This window comes from Mytilus californianus, unplaced genomic scaffold, assembly GCF_021869535.1.
Source record: "Mytilus californianus isolate M0D057914Y unplaced genomic scaffold, xbMytCali1.0.p SCAF_8, whole genome shotgun sequence".
NCBI classification, from domain to species: Eukaryota; Metazoa; Mollusca; class Bivalvia; order Mytilida; family Mytilidae; genus Mytilus; species Mytilus californianus.
The window spans coordinates 16,642,098-16,657,515 of NW_026262734.1; the positions used below are offsets into that span (position 1 = coordinate 16,642,098).

At 31.5% G+C, this 15,418-nt stretch overlaps 1 protein-coding gene across 1 annotated transcript in view; it reads right to left on the reverse strand.

Annotated features, from left to right (window-relative positions):
• LOC127710467 (protein MTO1 homolog, mitochondrial-like) overlaps positions 1-15,418 on the reverse strand; it is a 112,856-nt gene that overhangs the window by 18,376 nt on the left and 79,062 nt on the right. The gene's annotated exons all lie outside the window — the stretch shown is intronic.

The following is a 15,418-nucleotide window of genomic DNA, read 5'->3' on the forward strand; positions in this document are numbered from 1 at the left end:
CTCAGAATTGGCAGAATCATCAACCATATTGTTCCTCTTCAGTCAGATGAGAGAGAAATCATTGAAGGAAAATTTACAAGTTCTTTATTTACAGACACCTCCCTGTTTTATTTGTCACAATTAAATCAAACAGTGGAAGTGCTGCAATATGGACCATCTCCTTAATTTATGTATGTATATTAGAGTCAAAAGATTATTTGCTGAAAGATAGAAAACTTGCAGTCTGCTCAATGGGAGCAGGTGGCAGAAAAATTGTAATATTTGCTGCTGAACATTAAACACTAATCCATCAGCATCATGATGACATTATCAAAATGGTATTTTTTTTCTAAATAGTCACAGTTTGTGTTAAATAGTTATCAGTACTAATAAGGTTATAAGGTATACATAAATGGGGGTAGAATGTGGAAATACTAAATCCATGGAAATTTTATGAATTGTGAAATTTTGCAATTCCTGTACATTCTAGTAGTGGTGAGGAAAAACTTACCATTAAAATTTTAAATTATACCCTATATTTTCTATTTTAACAAATGGTAGTAAAACTCTTCTGTGATTATGAGATGATTAATTACAGTATAAACCAGTCAAGTGATAACCAATTTTCTTGCAAAAGGTCAATTCTAATTTCTATTGTTAATTTTATGGGAGATTCTTGGAAAAATTGTTAGCGACTGAAATAAAAAAAATTGCTCAGTTAATCATTTAAGGTAAATTAACTTGAATTAATCTGTTTCAACTAAGTTTTGTTACTGACCATTTATCTTAAAACAAACTAATCTATTAAGTAAAAGACAAGTGAATTTCACTTTGATTGCAACATCTATCATTTTTTATAAGTTCTAAGCATGACTGACTGACCTACAGACCTTTGAATAGAATTGACCACCTCCAAAAAATTATGTTACATATTTATTGTAATGTTATGATGTAAGAAATATTAACCCTCAACGTAATGACTTAATAAATAGCAACTGCCAATAATGTTTTCTGTAGATATTTTATGCAATAAAATATAAATCGCAGCCTTATAATTCAATAATGATTAAGTTACTATATATAATGTTATTAATTCATAAAGTCACACGATGAGAATTTATTAACAAAAATAAGAAAAATATGCATGTAATAAATAAATAAATAAAACAAAAATAAAATAAACGATGTTCAATTCATCTTATTGTAAACTTCTCTTATAGATAAAAGCCACTTCCAGAAGATATAGTAAAGTATTATAACCTTGACAAGTTTTTATAGCTAGTCTCGGCAGTCTAAATAGCTACATGCTGAGACTTTCTGTCTTTGAGGTATTGCCAAATATTTTACTCTTTCGAACTGAATGAGAAAAACAAAAATTGAACATTGTCTTTTTACTTGAGAATAGCTTGTATTCTGAAATGCAACTGTTTATTACTTTTATGAATTGTACTGAAGCTCCTATCCAAATTTTGAGGCTAAAGAGTACATGTTAAAAATCTAGGTTTCAGATATACTATTATCAACTGATGTGGGGTAAACCAATTAAAAAACGTAAAAGTAGATCAGGTTTAAGAATTTCTTTATTCTTTTCTTATGATCACAAACATATACATGTACTATTGCTGATTATCATTCTGATATGATAGTCTATTTTGCCTCCATTTTTCTAGAATGCAGAACAAATTTAATTACCATTTTAAATGCCAAATTGTTCTGCATGCTTGATAAGACTCAGAAGAAAAGTTTGCAGTAGAATGACAGATGAAGATAAGTTTCATCATCTGCCCACATGTCATCCTCTATTGACAGGACCATTACTTCCATATCAATTAACTTAATCCAGTCACAGTAGCTTTATTTCAACTATTAATTATCTTTCACCACTTAAAATTCAATTTAATCATTTCCATATTATTTGTTGCTTCTACACATTAGCAAATTTTTCTAGATATCTTAGCTGTAAAATGAGAAAAGCAATAATTTAAAGTCTTCACTTTTCAACAGATTTGAGATAAAATGGGAGAATTACAGTCATACAGATTTTCCACTACAAGTAAACTGAAATTAGATAATGGGTTTGAAAATTATTGATATTTACACCAAGATGTCGTTAAGATACCCTGCATGTATCATGCTTTTCAATAACATATGGTCAAATCGCTGAGAGACCCCCTCCTAAATTATTGAAAACTCTCATTCTGCATTGACAATAATATCTTGGTGTAAATTAGATACACATATTTGGGCTAACACCCTCAAGGTGTATCTAATACTTGAAAATGTTCCATACAAAGCTGATACCTGAACAGAAAATGGCATATCTTTAACAGGTTTAAACAAGCTCAGACAGATTTTGTGTAGGCATTATTTGAAGCATATTTATTATAAGTTTTACCTGAAGCATATCTATTATAAGTTTTATTTGAAGCATGTCTATTATAAGTTTTATTTGAAGCATGTCTATTATAAGTTTTATTTGAAGCATGTCTATTATAAGTTTTATTTGAAGTATGTCTATTATAAGTTTTATTTGAAGCATGTCTATTATAAGTTTTATTTGAAGCATTTCTATTATAAGTTTTATTTGAAGCATGTTTTGTTTATTATAAGTTTTATTTGAAGTATGTCTATTATAAGTTTTATTTGAAGTATGTCTATTATAAGTTTTATTTGAAGCATGTCTATTATAAGTTTTATTTGAAGCATGTCTATTATAAGTTTTATTTGAAGCATGTCTATTATAAGTTTTATTTGAAGCATATTTATTATAAGTTTTATTTGAAGCATGTTTATTAGAAGTTTTATTTGAAGTATGTCTATTATAAGTTTTATTTGAAGCATGTCTATTATAAGTTTTATTTGAAGCATGTCTATTATAAGTTTTATTTGATCATATTACTTCAATAAAGAGAGTATTCAAAACATCCATCAGGTTTACAAAAAAATATTATTTTAAAGAAGATTTTTTAAAACATAATCCTATCAGAATCAAAGATTTCCTCTGGTGGCTGGACATTGTTTTTCAGACTGATTTGAACTAAATGTGAATATCATGTTAAACCATATATCATTCCTGCCAAGATTGGTTCAAATTGGAGGAGTTGTTTGAAAGAAATAAGTGAAAATATGTTGTTGTTTATGGAGACTTAGAATGAGAGATATCAAGTGATGGATGTAGCTGGCTTTGCCCTGTTGGGTTTTTGGTAACGTACGTTTGTACGTTTGAGCTTTTGTGTTGTACTGACAAATGATAAATAAATCTTCGGAATAAAAATATGGTGCATCAAATTAAATTCAATATCTTGTAATTCTATATATATTAAAAAATTTGAATATAAAGGTCCTCCTTGGGACCAGAAGAAACTGACCTAATCAGAGAGTTAGTCTTTGAATTGAGGTTCAAAATGAAGTCAAATGATGTTTTTTTAATCATGTTCATAATTTAACAACTATCATTAATATTATACTATCTTAAAAGCTGATTCTTCCAGAAATTATGAAATTTGGACAAAAATCTGTTTTTTTTCTTATCAAATACAGTTTTTATTGATAAAAATCAAGGACTTCGTACTCGAAAAATTTCAGGACAAAACAATTAAAGTATAATCCTAAAATCAAAGAATACAAAAATTCTATAATTGTTTTATAAGAATGTCCTTTTCTAGAAGATATACATATATCAAGCTAAGAACACCCATTGTTTTGTTTGAATAATTTTGAAAAGTGATAAAAGGCTGTAAAACACTTAGATATCAATCAAAGCCAACTGGAAACTTAGCAGGGAGAGTCATTATACACACACCATTAACTTAAGGAAACATTAAGTCAATTTTCCACAGCTCTAATGACAGCAAAGTTCATGACCAACATTGAGAATATTTAGGAGAAACTAATGCTTTATACACAAGCAAAACATTATCTATGCCTTTATGAAAGTTAAACATCAAAAGGGATAATTAAAGAACTGTTAAAATGTTCGACATGTATTGAATTTCAAACTTTCCTTGACTCTGTAACCATGTACTGCATACTTAATTGAAATGCAGTCAGATAAACTATGGCAGATTTTAACTGGTAATTAACTGGCTGTCACAGATTGTATTTTAATGATGATAGTAGCTTTCCAGTGTATATGAGTTTTCAGAACTTTAGGAACAGTTAAACAAATCAATGATCATAGAACTGTTAAGTCAACAATATTTTGTCTCAAAACTCCCTCTTGTTATGATTTGTATTTTCCTATACAACTATATTGTGAAAAGGAGTAAGGTTGCATACTTCATTGGAAATTTGACAGGCAAAGTTGACTTTAGATGTTTCAGCTGTTCTTTTGAGTTCTATTATGTTTTTAAGCTCTTGATATATTCTATATTTTGAGTTTAACTGCTGAAGGTTAAACCAAGAAAAATGGTGTACCCACCAAAATCATATCATATGGTTTATTATAAAGGTTAGAGTAAGGTAACACATTAATAAATGATCATAAAAAGATCAATCTGGATAGTTCATAACTCTAATTGTCTTTTACATCATCTCTCTCTCTCTCTCATCAAAATACCAGAAATCATTCTCATAAAAATCTATTTACCAATACTATATGCTATTTTCAGAAACCTTCAATGCATATGACTTCCAAGCTGAACCAAAACCAAAATTGCTGTTTCATGTAAACAAGTAGGAGCATTGTTGTGGTAAACCAGAATTATTGTTTCATGACTAAATATATCTTTGTTCTCAGATCATTACTGTCTGTAAACAAAAGCTAATACAAAAATATCTGCATTCTGTGTTGACAAAGGAGCATTAAATTAAATAAATGAAGTTTGGGTTATTTAATAGTATACAAACAGAATATCAAGCTAATAATATTATTTATGGAACACAATTCCTCCAATATAGAATTATTCTACCATAAAACTCATTATGTCATAATTCCTTTCAATTCAATACTCTTGGAACACAACCCCTCTAAGAATCCTCCTCTGGAATTATCTCATGGTGCACACTCCTTTCAGACAGAACTACCGAAGAAGAAGAACAATTACTTTGACTGGAGTTAAATTTAGAGCAGTATTTATGATTACTTCAACAAGAAACAATTACCTTCACTGTAATAAGTTTAAGAGCAATAGTTTAATTGATTGCCACTTTCACACTCTTGGCTATATCCTGGCGGCATGTTTTTGTTGATGGAAGAAGTGGAAGTACTCTCAGAGAACCATGACCGTTGGCAGGAAAACTGACAGTCCTAGTAGTCACTACTCAGATATGACAGGTAAAATCAGGCAAAATTTACTTTAGATTTTCATGAAAACCCTTTGTATATCATCCTCCAGTTATTAAAGTATATATAGTTAAAACTTAAACAGAATGCAAAGCAGACTTGTTCTAGGGAATGAAATTGACAAATTCTAAAGAAAAAAATTTGAATATTATTATCAGACATAGAGACCTATTGTATGAGACTTACAAAGATAACAACCGATAAAGGGACTTAATGACAAAACAGTATGGTTCGCTCCCTTGTCATCTTGGTATATATGCTACATTGATGTCACAATTATGAAAACCAAATCATTTATTTAAGTTACTATTTTTCTGGAATAAGTCAGATTTTCCTGGTGACTGTAAAAACTTATGTGGGAGGATGATGGCTGGATAATATCTGTAGAAGATTTGTTAAAGGATAGCTAAGAAAATACTGTCTGAGGCTGTTATAAAATTACTTACTAGAAAAAATTACCTCATACTATAGTTTTATTTTGTTCTAACCACATGATTCAGTATTGCACATAAAGTTTTAAAAAAATAATTGATTATTACTATCAACATTCATGCTTAAAGGATTTTACTTCAAAATTAATAATTGTAGTAATTTCACAACATACAGTGTTTACTTTCTATTAGCAGATAAACCAAGAATATTCTTAATTACCGGCAAAAATGAAATGCAACTGGAAAATTATTAGGAATAGCTCCAAGAAGTCATTGAGATTAGATTGAAGCTTTAATACTATACCAAATACAACTCATTCACTTTGAGAATTAAGAAAATAATTTAGACACACATTTAACCTTTCTCATCCAAGAGTAAAAACTTTATTTGTAACCAATTTCTGTTGTCTGTAGGTAGAAAAACAATTAATTGAAATAACAATTCACTAAAATTTCCTGTGCAATCTATCTCTCTTATCACAAGATTGTAGCCAAAATTGTTTGTTTCATCAAATATTTGTATGCAAAGACAATCTGCCAAAAATCTTACATGACATCCAAAATTAATGTCTGTAGAAATTACCATATTATTGGGATAATATCTATTATACACAGAAACTGAATTACTTTACCATGCTTACTTTACAAGAGTACAATACACAGAGGGTGTTGTGGGGAGCACCTGTTTCCTTTGTCAAATTAATTGAATTACCAAAAAGGGAAGTAACTGTATTGTCTACTTCAAAGGGAGATAACTTGATAATATATATATCGTACAGAGAATCTGACTTGCATTATACAAGGCTTACATACCCATAAGAGCACAACACACAAAGGGCTTTGGAGCCCCTCTATATCTTTTGGCAATTAAATAAATAAGGGGACATTACTTATGTATGGTAGTAAAAATTCCATTTCTTATTAGAGATTAATTGTGCATGGTCCAAAGAGAGCAAAAGCAATATATATGAAAAAAAAAATGTTCCTGGACAAAACAAGTATGTTGAACTCTGAATTGACCAGCAGAAAAATTTTTAATTTAATAGATTCCAAAGGATAAATATAACTGAATTGTTGAGTATTTCACACCTGCATGACTCTGTATCAATAGTCACATCCTTTTTATTACCTTGTTATATATGTAGATAATTTACTACAATACACATATATGTCTGTTGACAGAGGCAGATAAATAACTTATTAATAAAGAACATTGATAGGACACTGTCATGCAGCTATCTATATTATCAGAGAATTCTGTACTGTCATTAAGATTTATATCATAATCTATATTCAGTGATAAATTTAGTCTCTGCTGACCAAACAAGCCATTTTATTGGTTGTATAAATTGATGAATACATTTTCAGTCCCAAAATGAAAGAGGGAATATTGTTTCCTTCAATCTGCTAAAACTATAATTAATAAAGAAACCTGAGTGGACATGTTGAGATGTCTATTCTACTTTACTGATAACCATTGTATTTTATGTTAAAGTCTTTAAGATCAAGGTTTTACTACAGATATCACATACACTTAACATTATCAAGACAGGTGAAAATGAGGTCAAGGTCATATGAACCCTGCCAGAGTGATATGTACATGTTACAAAAATTCCATACACCAAATACAGTTGACCTATTGCTGAAATAATATAGTTTTTGAAAAATGGACCTTGTTGAAGGCCGTACTTTGACCTATAATTGTTTACTTTTTACACATTGTGACTTGGATGGAGAGTTGTCTCATTGGCACTCATACTACATCTTCTTATTTATATCTAAACACAAAACTTATCATTGACCAATGAACCATGAAAGTGAGATCAAGGTCTGACCTTACAATCATTCCATAAAACAAATATAGTTGACCTACTGCATATTAGGTATCAAAATAACAGACCTCATAAAGGAAACTAAACGTTGATCACTGATAATATTCACTTGATAAGGTGAAACGAACAGTGCCATACAGACGTGCATACCTTATCGTTCCATAGACTAAATATAGCTGACCTACTGCTTATAGTATCTGTGAAACAGACTTGATCCCCAAAACATTACCCTTGGTCAATGATCCAAGAAATGAGGTCAAGGTCAGGTGAAATCTGTCTGACAGATTGAATTACATTCAAAAACCCATATAACAAAAAAATTTATCCTAAAACTAATAATAAGTGAGATGTTCACATGATAGTAGCTGAACCATGAAAAATCAGTCAACGACAATTAAATGGACATAAGACAATGAAACTTCAGAACATAAGGCACCTGTAAAAGAAGAATAGAGTAAATAGGTCTTCTCACTTTTGCAATATAAAGCTTTATACAAATATTTAATTCCATTGCCTATATATGCTACCACTGTTTGATCACCATCAAGAGTGCTAGGGGTCTTGGGTCTGAACTTCTGTCGATGTCAAACCAAAATTGGTATTTGCTGCTTCTCCACTGTCTCAGCAGGCAGCATTAGGAGTAAGAGAAAAAACTGGTCAGCATATTTGTTTTTCCTCTACTGTCTCAGCAGGCAGCATTAGGAGTAAGAGAAAAGACTGGTCAGCATTAGGTGTAAGAGCAAAGACTGGTCAGCATTAGGTGTAAGAGCAAAGACTGGTCAGCATTAGGTGTAAGAGCAAAGACTGGTCAGCATTAGGTGTAAGAGCAAAGACTGGTCAGCATTAGGTGTAAGAGCAAAGACTGGTCAGCATTAGGTGTAAGAGAAAAGACTGGTCAGCATATTTGTTTTTCCTCCACTGTCTCAGCAAGCAGCATTAGGAGTAAGAGAAAAGACTGGTCAGCATATTTGTTTTTCCTCCACTGTCTCAGCAAGCAGCATTAGGAGTAAGAGAAAAGACTGGTCAGCATATTTGTTTTTCCTCCACTGTCTCAGCAAGCAGCATTAGGAGTAAGAGAAAAGACTGGTCAGCATTAGGTGTAAGAGCAAAGACTGGTCAGCATTAGGTGTAAGAGCAAAGACTGGTCAGCATATTTGTTTTTCCTCCACTGTCTCAGCAAGCAGCATAAGAAGTAAGAGAAAAGACTGGTCAGCATTAGGAGTAAGAGCAAAGACTGGTCAGCATTAGGTGTAAGAGCAAAGACTGGTCAGCATTAGGTGTAAGAGCAAAGACTGGTCAGCATTAGGTGTAAGAGCAAAGACTGGTCAGCATTAGGTGTAAGAGCAAAGACTGGTCAGCATTAGGTGTAAGAGAAAAGACTGGTCAGCATTAGGTGTAAGAGAAAAGACTGGTCAGCATTAGGAGTAAGAGAAAAGACTGGTCAGCATTAGGTGTAAGAGCAAAGACTGGTCAGCATTAGGTGTAAGAGCAAAGACTGGTCAGCATTAGGTGTAAGAGAAAAGACTGGTCAGCATTAGGAGTAAGAGAAAAGACTGGTCAGCATTAGGAGTAAGAGCAAAGACTGGTCAGCATTAGGAGTAAGAGCAAAGACTGGTCAGCATTAGGTGTAAGAGAAAAGACTGGTCAGCATTAGGTGTAAGAGCAAAGACTGGTCAGCATTAGGTGTAAGAGAAAAGACTGGTCAGCATTAGGTGTAAGAGCAAAGACTGGTCAGCATTAGGTGTAAGAGCAAAGACTGGTCAGCATTAGGTGTAAGAGCAAAGACTGGTCAGCATTAGGTGTAAGAGCAAAGACTGGTCAGCATTAGGTGTAAGAGAAAAGACTGGTCAGCATTAGGTGTAAGAGAAAAGACTGGTCAGCATTAGGTGTAAGAGAAAAGACTGGTCAGCATTAGGTGTAAGAGAAAAGACATATGGCCGACATATTTGTTTTTCCTTAATAGTCACAACTTCTATTGACTTTTACTTGACACTGCTTAAGTCTATCAAATATATAGTTTGTTGTTTATATTTGATTTTGTTTGTTTGATAGAGTTTACCACCAGTCTGATCTACATATACCTTGGATATAACATAATGGACAGTGAACCCGGAGAAAACCATGACCTCCAGCAGGAATATAATCTTGTACTTTTGCCTCTATAGTAATAAAACTGTTGAGAAGAAATGAAATTGAAAAGCTGACGAAATAAACATTTAAAAAGAGAATTTGAAGTAATTATCACAAAACTAGAAATTCTAAAGAAAATTAAAATGCAAGCATTCCTATTTTAAGATTTTCAGTTAAATCAGAGTTGCACAAAATTTAATTAATGGTGTCTTCAATTCACAACCAAAATCCTAATTTACCATTCTACAAACATCAAATTTAAAAAACTTCTTCATAAATTTACCTAGCATTAAATAAAAATAAACAAAAAAATAAACAAATTATTTTTTTTTTGACATTTTCTGGTTAACCAGCTTCGAAATCAGACAGAAAAATGAAGACAACTGATTTTCAATATGATGCGAAAAAAATAATTTGTAATGTATAGATACCTAATCAAAAAACATGACAGATGGTAAAGTGATTTATTATGTGCAAATAGACAAATAGAAGTCAAACAAAAATATAACTGGAGAAATTTCAGGTTGTCTCAAGCAGTAAATGTTGGTCCTTGCTCAATGGATTTCAAGAGATACTAATTTTTGTGAATTTTGAGGGGGACCTACAAATAAAAGTTCTCAACAAAATACAAATTTTGGCTTAACTTTGATAAGTGAAATTATGAAAGAACAAAATTAGAAACCCCTTAAACCATGAACATTGAATCCACAGAACTTTGTATGCACCTGATACTGGTAGAGGATTCAAATCAACAGTCATTAGATACAGGAAAATCTTTAAGTTAGGTTCGTATACAGTAGTTGTTTTACATAACTGTAAACCTATTTAATGATTATGAATGATTCTAGTAAACAGTGTAGACCCTCACCTAACTCATTTAGCTCATCTGACTGATGATGCTATAGTGTAACTGTAAACCTATTTAATGAATGATTCTAGTAAACAGTGTAGACCCTCACCTAACTCATTTAGCTCATCTGACTGATGATGCTATAGTGTAACTGTAAACCTATTTAATGAATGATTCTAGTTAACAGTGTAGACCCTCACCTAACTGTTCCCCTGCTGAATGTTGATACAATATCAGTCTAAACTGCTCAGTGCTATATCACAATTAAGACTTGAGAATGGATAGGAATATTATTTACATAGAATCATAAAATATTGGAAATTTTAAAATAATTTCATGTTGTGCTATGGAATTTAATAATCTATACATTAATTATTTATTCTGAGGTAAGATATTACATTTTTTTAAATTTCATATTGGTTACCATGGTAAAGATGTAATTAGTAAGGATAGAAGACACACATTTTTTTGGATTGCCTGTCCCTGGAGTATAGTCATGTCAGGAAAATGGAAAAAAAGTATGATTCTTCACATTCAATTTTAAAGTGTGATTCAAATACGGCTAGTCAAACATATATAATTATAAGCCTTGAAATAGGTATGATAGTATATATATGTATTTTCTACTAAAATGTAAATAAACTTACATTTAGGATATCTATTTTGATAAGGAAAAAAAATATTAAATGGTGATTTGAAAACAATTTCCTTCCCATTTATGAAACCTAAAATACATTCATTTGCACTGAATTGATTTACAACACTGGGTTAATACCACCACTGGTGGACTATCAGTCCTGATGGTATTATCTGCTTAGTAAAGTCAGTATTTCGGTACTGACATGATTTATAACAAACCTTTTTAAAATTGTCGGTTTATTAATTTAGAAATTATAAAGAAACTAAGGTTTCAACTCCCTCAGGCAAAGTTGACCTTCAATGGATTTGGCTAATAATTTTTAGGTCTTTTTGGTCATATAGCTCTTCAACTGCTTTTGTTCTTATACATGTTTGGCTTTCAAATATTTGGCTTGAAGTGTTCCTGATTAAGAGAAATCCAGAAAAGCGCTTCAGACGCATTAAATTTATAAAGTGATGTTTTCAATTTTTACACTAAAATACATTATTTAATATATATTAAAGATAATAAGTTTTGAAAATGTAATTGAATATTAGGACCCTGAGGTGCTGATATCTTGTCAGATTGTCTTATTAATAAAACACTGAGATTTCTGAGTGATAAGATCGTCTAAAATTTCTACAATATTACCATTCACAACAGCCTGTATTGAACTCATGGAGATTTAGTGATAATCAAAATGTTATTTGTGTAATAATCTGAGATTAACCAACCCTATACCTCTAGTAACAGCACAAGGGGTGGTCAGAGATTACAATCACCACCACTAGCTGTTAGTAAATTATTCATTACAACAACCAAATAGTAGTGTTTCTATTGTTTTTCTTCTACTTGGTGGAGATTTTTCTCATGATTTGGATATTTAGACAAAACTCTCACATTTTTGCTGGTACTATAACTTTTTTTTTTTAAATAACTTGGTTTTTTTTTATTAAATTTATCAAATCTCTCTGATTAATGACATCTGTGGGAGCCATCTATGTGATAGGAATTATCCTAGTAATAGGTTCAAGCTTGTTGTGGTACCTTTCAATAGTTGATAAAAAAAAAATTATATTTCTGGTACAGGTGGTGTCAACATATATTTGTTCCGGCTAACAGAAGTTCCACTGGAAACTTTGTTATAAACAATGTCATAATATCTGTTCCTGTTGGAACAAATATTCTATACCATTTATTCCGTTAGGAAAATTTACTGTAATATTTATTCCAGTGGAAATAATATTCCAGAATATTGTTTCCATTTGGAACTTATATTATGAAGGAACTTCTATTCGGTGACAGTGTGAGCTACTTTAATGAAGCAAAATTATTTATGGATGAATTTTTGTTACACTCTAATAAAATCTTGTTAAGTTCTACTCATTTACAGAAAAGAAAGTGGGAAATTACCCTATAAACTTGCCATTTAGAATAAATTAAAAAAGATGTTTTAAGGCCATTCCAATGTAGATTTGTTTTAATTGTGAACTCTGTAGATATTTCTCTAACAATGAGAGTGAGACTCAGGTAATGTCTAATTTTTCAAAAACACTGGTGAGTCCTCCTCAGTGGAAGTCAGGTACCTCTATCATAACATCAAAAAATGGTATCAAATTCAAAAATGAATATTCCTATCCATAAAAATAGTATGGAACCCATACACCTGTAAATTATCCTCAAACAAACTTGGTTGCTAACATAATTAATAGTGCACTCTAACCCATGCTGAACCGATACTGGCTCCTGACATATAACACAAAATATTCTATTGTGAGCTTCTGATATGATTTATCATATAATTGGAGTAAGTGGAATATTGATCGGAAATTAACGATAAATATATATCATTCTGTTCTCTATACTCAATGTTTCTAGATAAATATATATCATCCTGTTTTCTATACTCAGTGTTTCTAACTAGCTTTCTGACTTTTGCATACAGCATAAAATTGATTTTTGACATTAAATATGATTGCCTTCACTGTTTGAGGCTAATAAGAAAACCTTGATTAGAACAGAATTACTATCCAACCTGCTAATGACATTAGTTCTGAACATTCACTAATATTATTCCAAGGTAATCAGAATATTTGCTCGTGTCTTGTTAGGGTTAAAATTTAAATCCTACAATTTTAAAAGCTTTATTTTTCCTTCAAGAAATACTGGCAAAAAGTATGAGTTGGATTTTAAACATTTTGGTTGAAAAACAAGAGAACCATGCAGGTGACAGTATTTCAATGAACACTTGACATGCTTGAAATGTTGCTCATGTCAATCTAAATATGTAAGAGTAATTAGTGTTTCAAAATCAAACATACATTGAGCGGTTGTTGTGTTTCAAAATCAAACATACATTGAGCAGTTGTTTTGTTTCAAAATCAAACATACATTGAGCGGTTGTTGTGTTTCAAAATCAAACATACATTGAGCGGTTGTTGTGTTTCAAAATCAAACATACATTGAGCGGTTGTTGTGTTTCAAAATCAAACATACATTGAGCGGCTGTTGTGTTACAAAATCAAACATACATTGAGCAGTTGTTGTGTTTAAAATTCAAACATACATTGAGCGGTTGTTGTGTTTCAAAATCAAACATACATTGAGCGGTTGTTGTGTTTCAAAATCAAACATACATTGAGCGGTTGTTGTGTTTCAAAATCAAACATACATTGAGCGGTTGTTGTGTTTCAAAATCAAACATACATTGAGCAGTTGTTGTGTTTCAAAATCAAACATACATTGAGCGGTTGTTGTGTTTCAAAATCAAACATACATTGAACCGTTGTTGTTGGTTACTGTCTGTCATATTTTTTCATTTGTCGATTGTTTTGTAAAAAAATCAGGCTCTCTGTTTTCTCATTGGAATTTTTTCATTTCATTATGCTAATTAAGGCCTTTTTATAGCGGACTAAATAGTACAAGTGTTGCTTATTGTTGAAGGTCATGCGGTTAATTCAGTAAAACTTGCATAAATATTACCCATACATTTTTTTTAAATTGAATTTATGCTTGAATGGCACTTTGGAGTACCTTATGGTGGTAAATATACATGCACTTGAACATGTTCTGAGAATAACTGATTGATGAACTCTTTTATTGTCAAACCAAAGTGCATCATGACAATATTATGGTCTGTAAAACTATTTTTGGAAAAAAGGATGACTTATATTACACAGACATTTAGAAACTTTTGCAAATAATGACTAGATGTAACTTATTTTACTCAAGTAAGATACAAAGGCATACTTTCCACTGACAATATACATGTAATGGATAACTATCATCTTCATGGTATACTTTCCACTGACAATATACATGTAATGGATAATTATCATCAACTATATTGGGAGTGAAAGGTAGACCACCTCTTGTGACATGTTTTATATAGCAGGGCCTTTTATAGCTGACTTTATCATTTATATGATATTGGTTTTTCTCATTGTTGAAGGCTGACTTAAGGCTGACCTATAGTTTCTTATATCCACATCATTTGGTGAATAGCTGTCTCATTGGCAATCATATCACTCCTCCTTATCTTCATATTGCTTGGAGTGCTATAGAGGTTACTGGTTGAGCTTAGAGTACACAATTTAGAAGTAAGAGTAAAGACTGATTGGCTCAGAGTAAAATGTGTTGTAAAAATAGACTGGCATATCTTCCTGCTGGCTAGCTATCACTTTAAGCTCAGTCAGTCAGGTATTTAACAGGCCAAATGACTTCACATATCACTGCCCTCAAAATACATGTAATATTTGTAACTGGTCATTACGGTCATTCATCAATCAACAATTACAAAATTGAACATTCCATTCAATAGCCTACCACTTTCTATGACAGTTTTTTTTCAGAAATAAACAGGATATCATGTATGAGATGAGTGCAAGTCAGTGGGGGATTTGGGAGGGGGCATAGAGAGTGTAAGCATTTACCCCTTTAGATAAATAAAAATATACATAGTGTATATCATTTTTTACATAAAATTGTCTAATAAATTTCAGCTCTCTTTGTTTCTTTGTTTGCCTCTTTTATTATCACAAAAGACAGCAGCGCCCCTTCCATAAACCCTGGATCCACCCCTACAAGTAAACCTCTTTTATTATCATTACAGACAGCTGCACCCCTTCCATAAACCCTGGATCCACCCCTACAAGTAAACCTCTTTTATTATCATTACAGACAGCTGCACCCCTTCCATAAACCCTGGATCCACCCCTACAAGTAAACCTCTTTTAACAGTAGTAAATTCCAATGTCAAATTTGCAATAACATTTTGGTATATAAGGAGAAAAC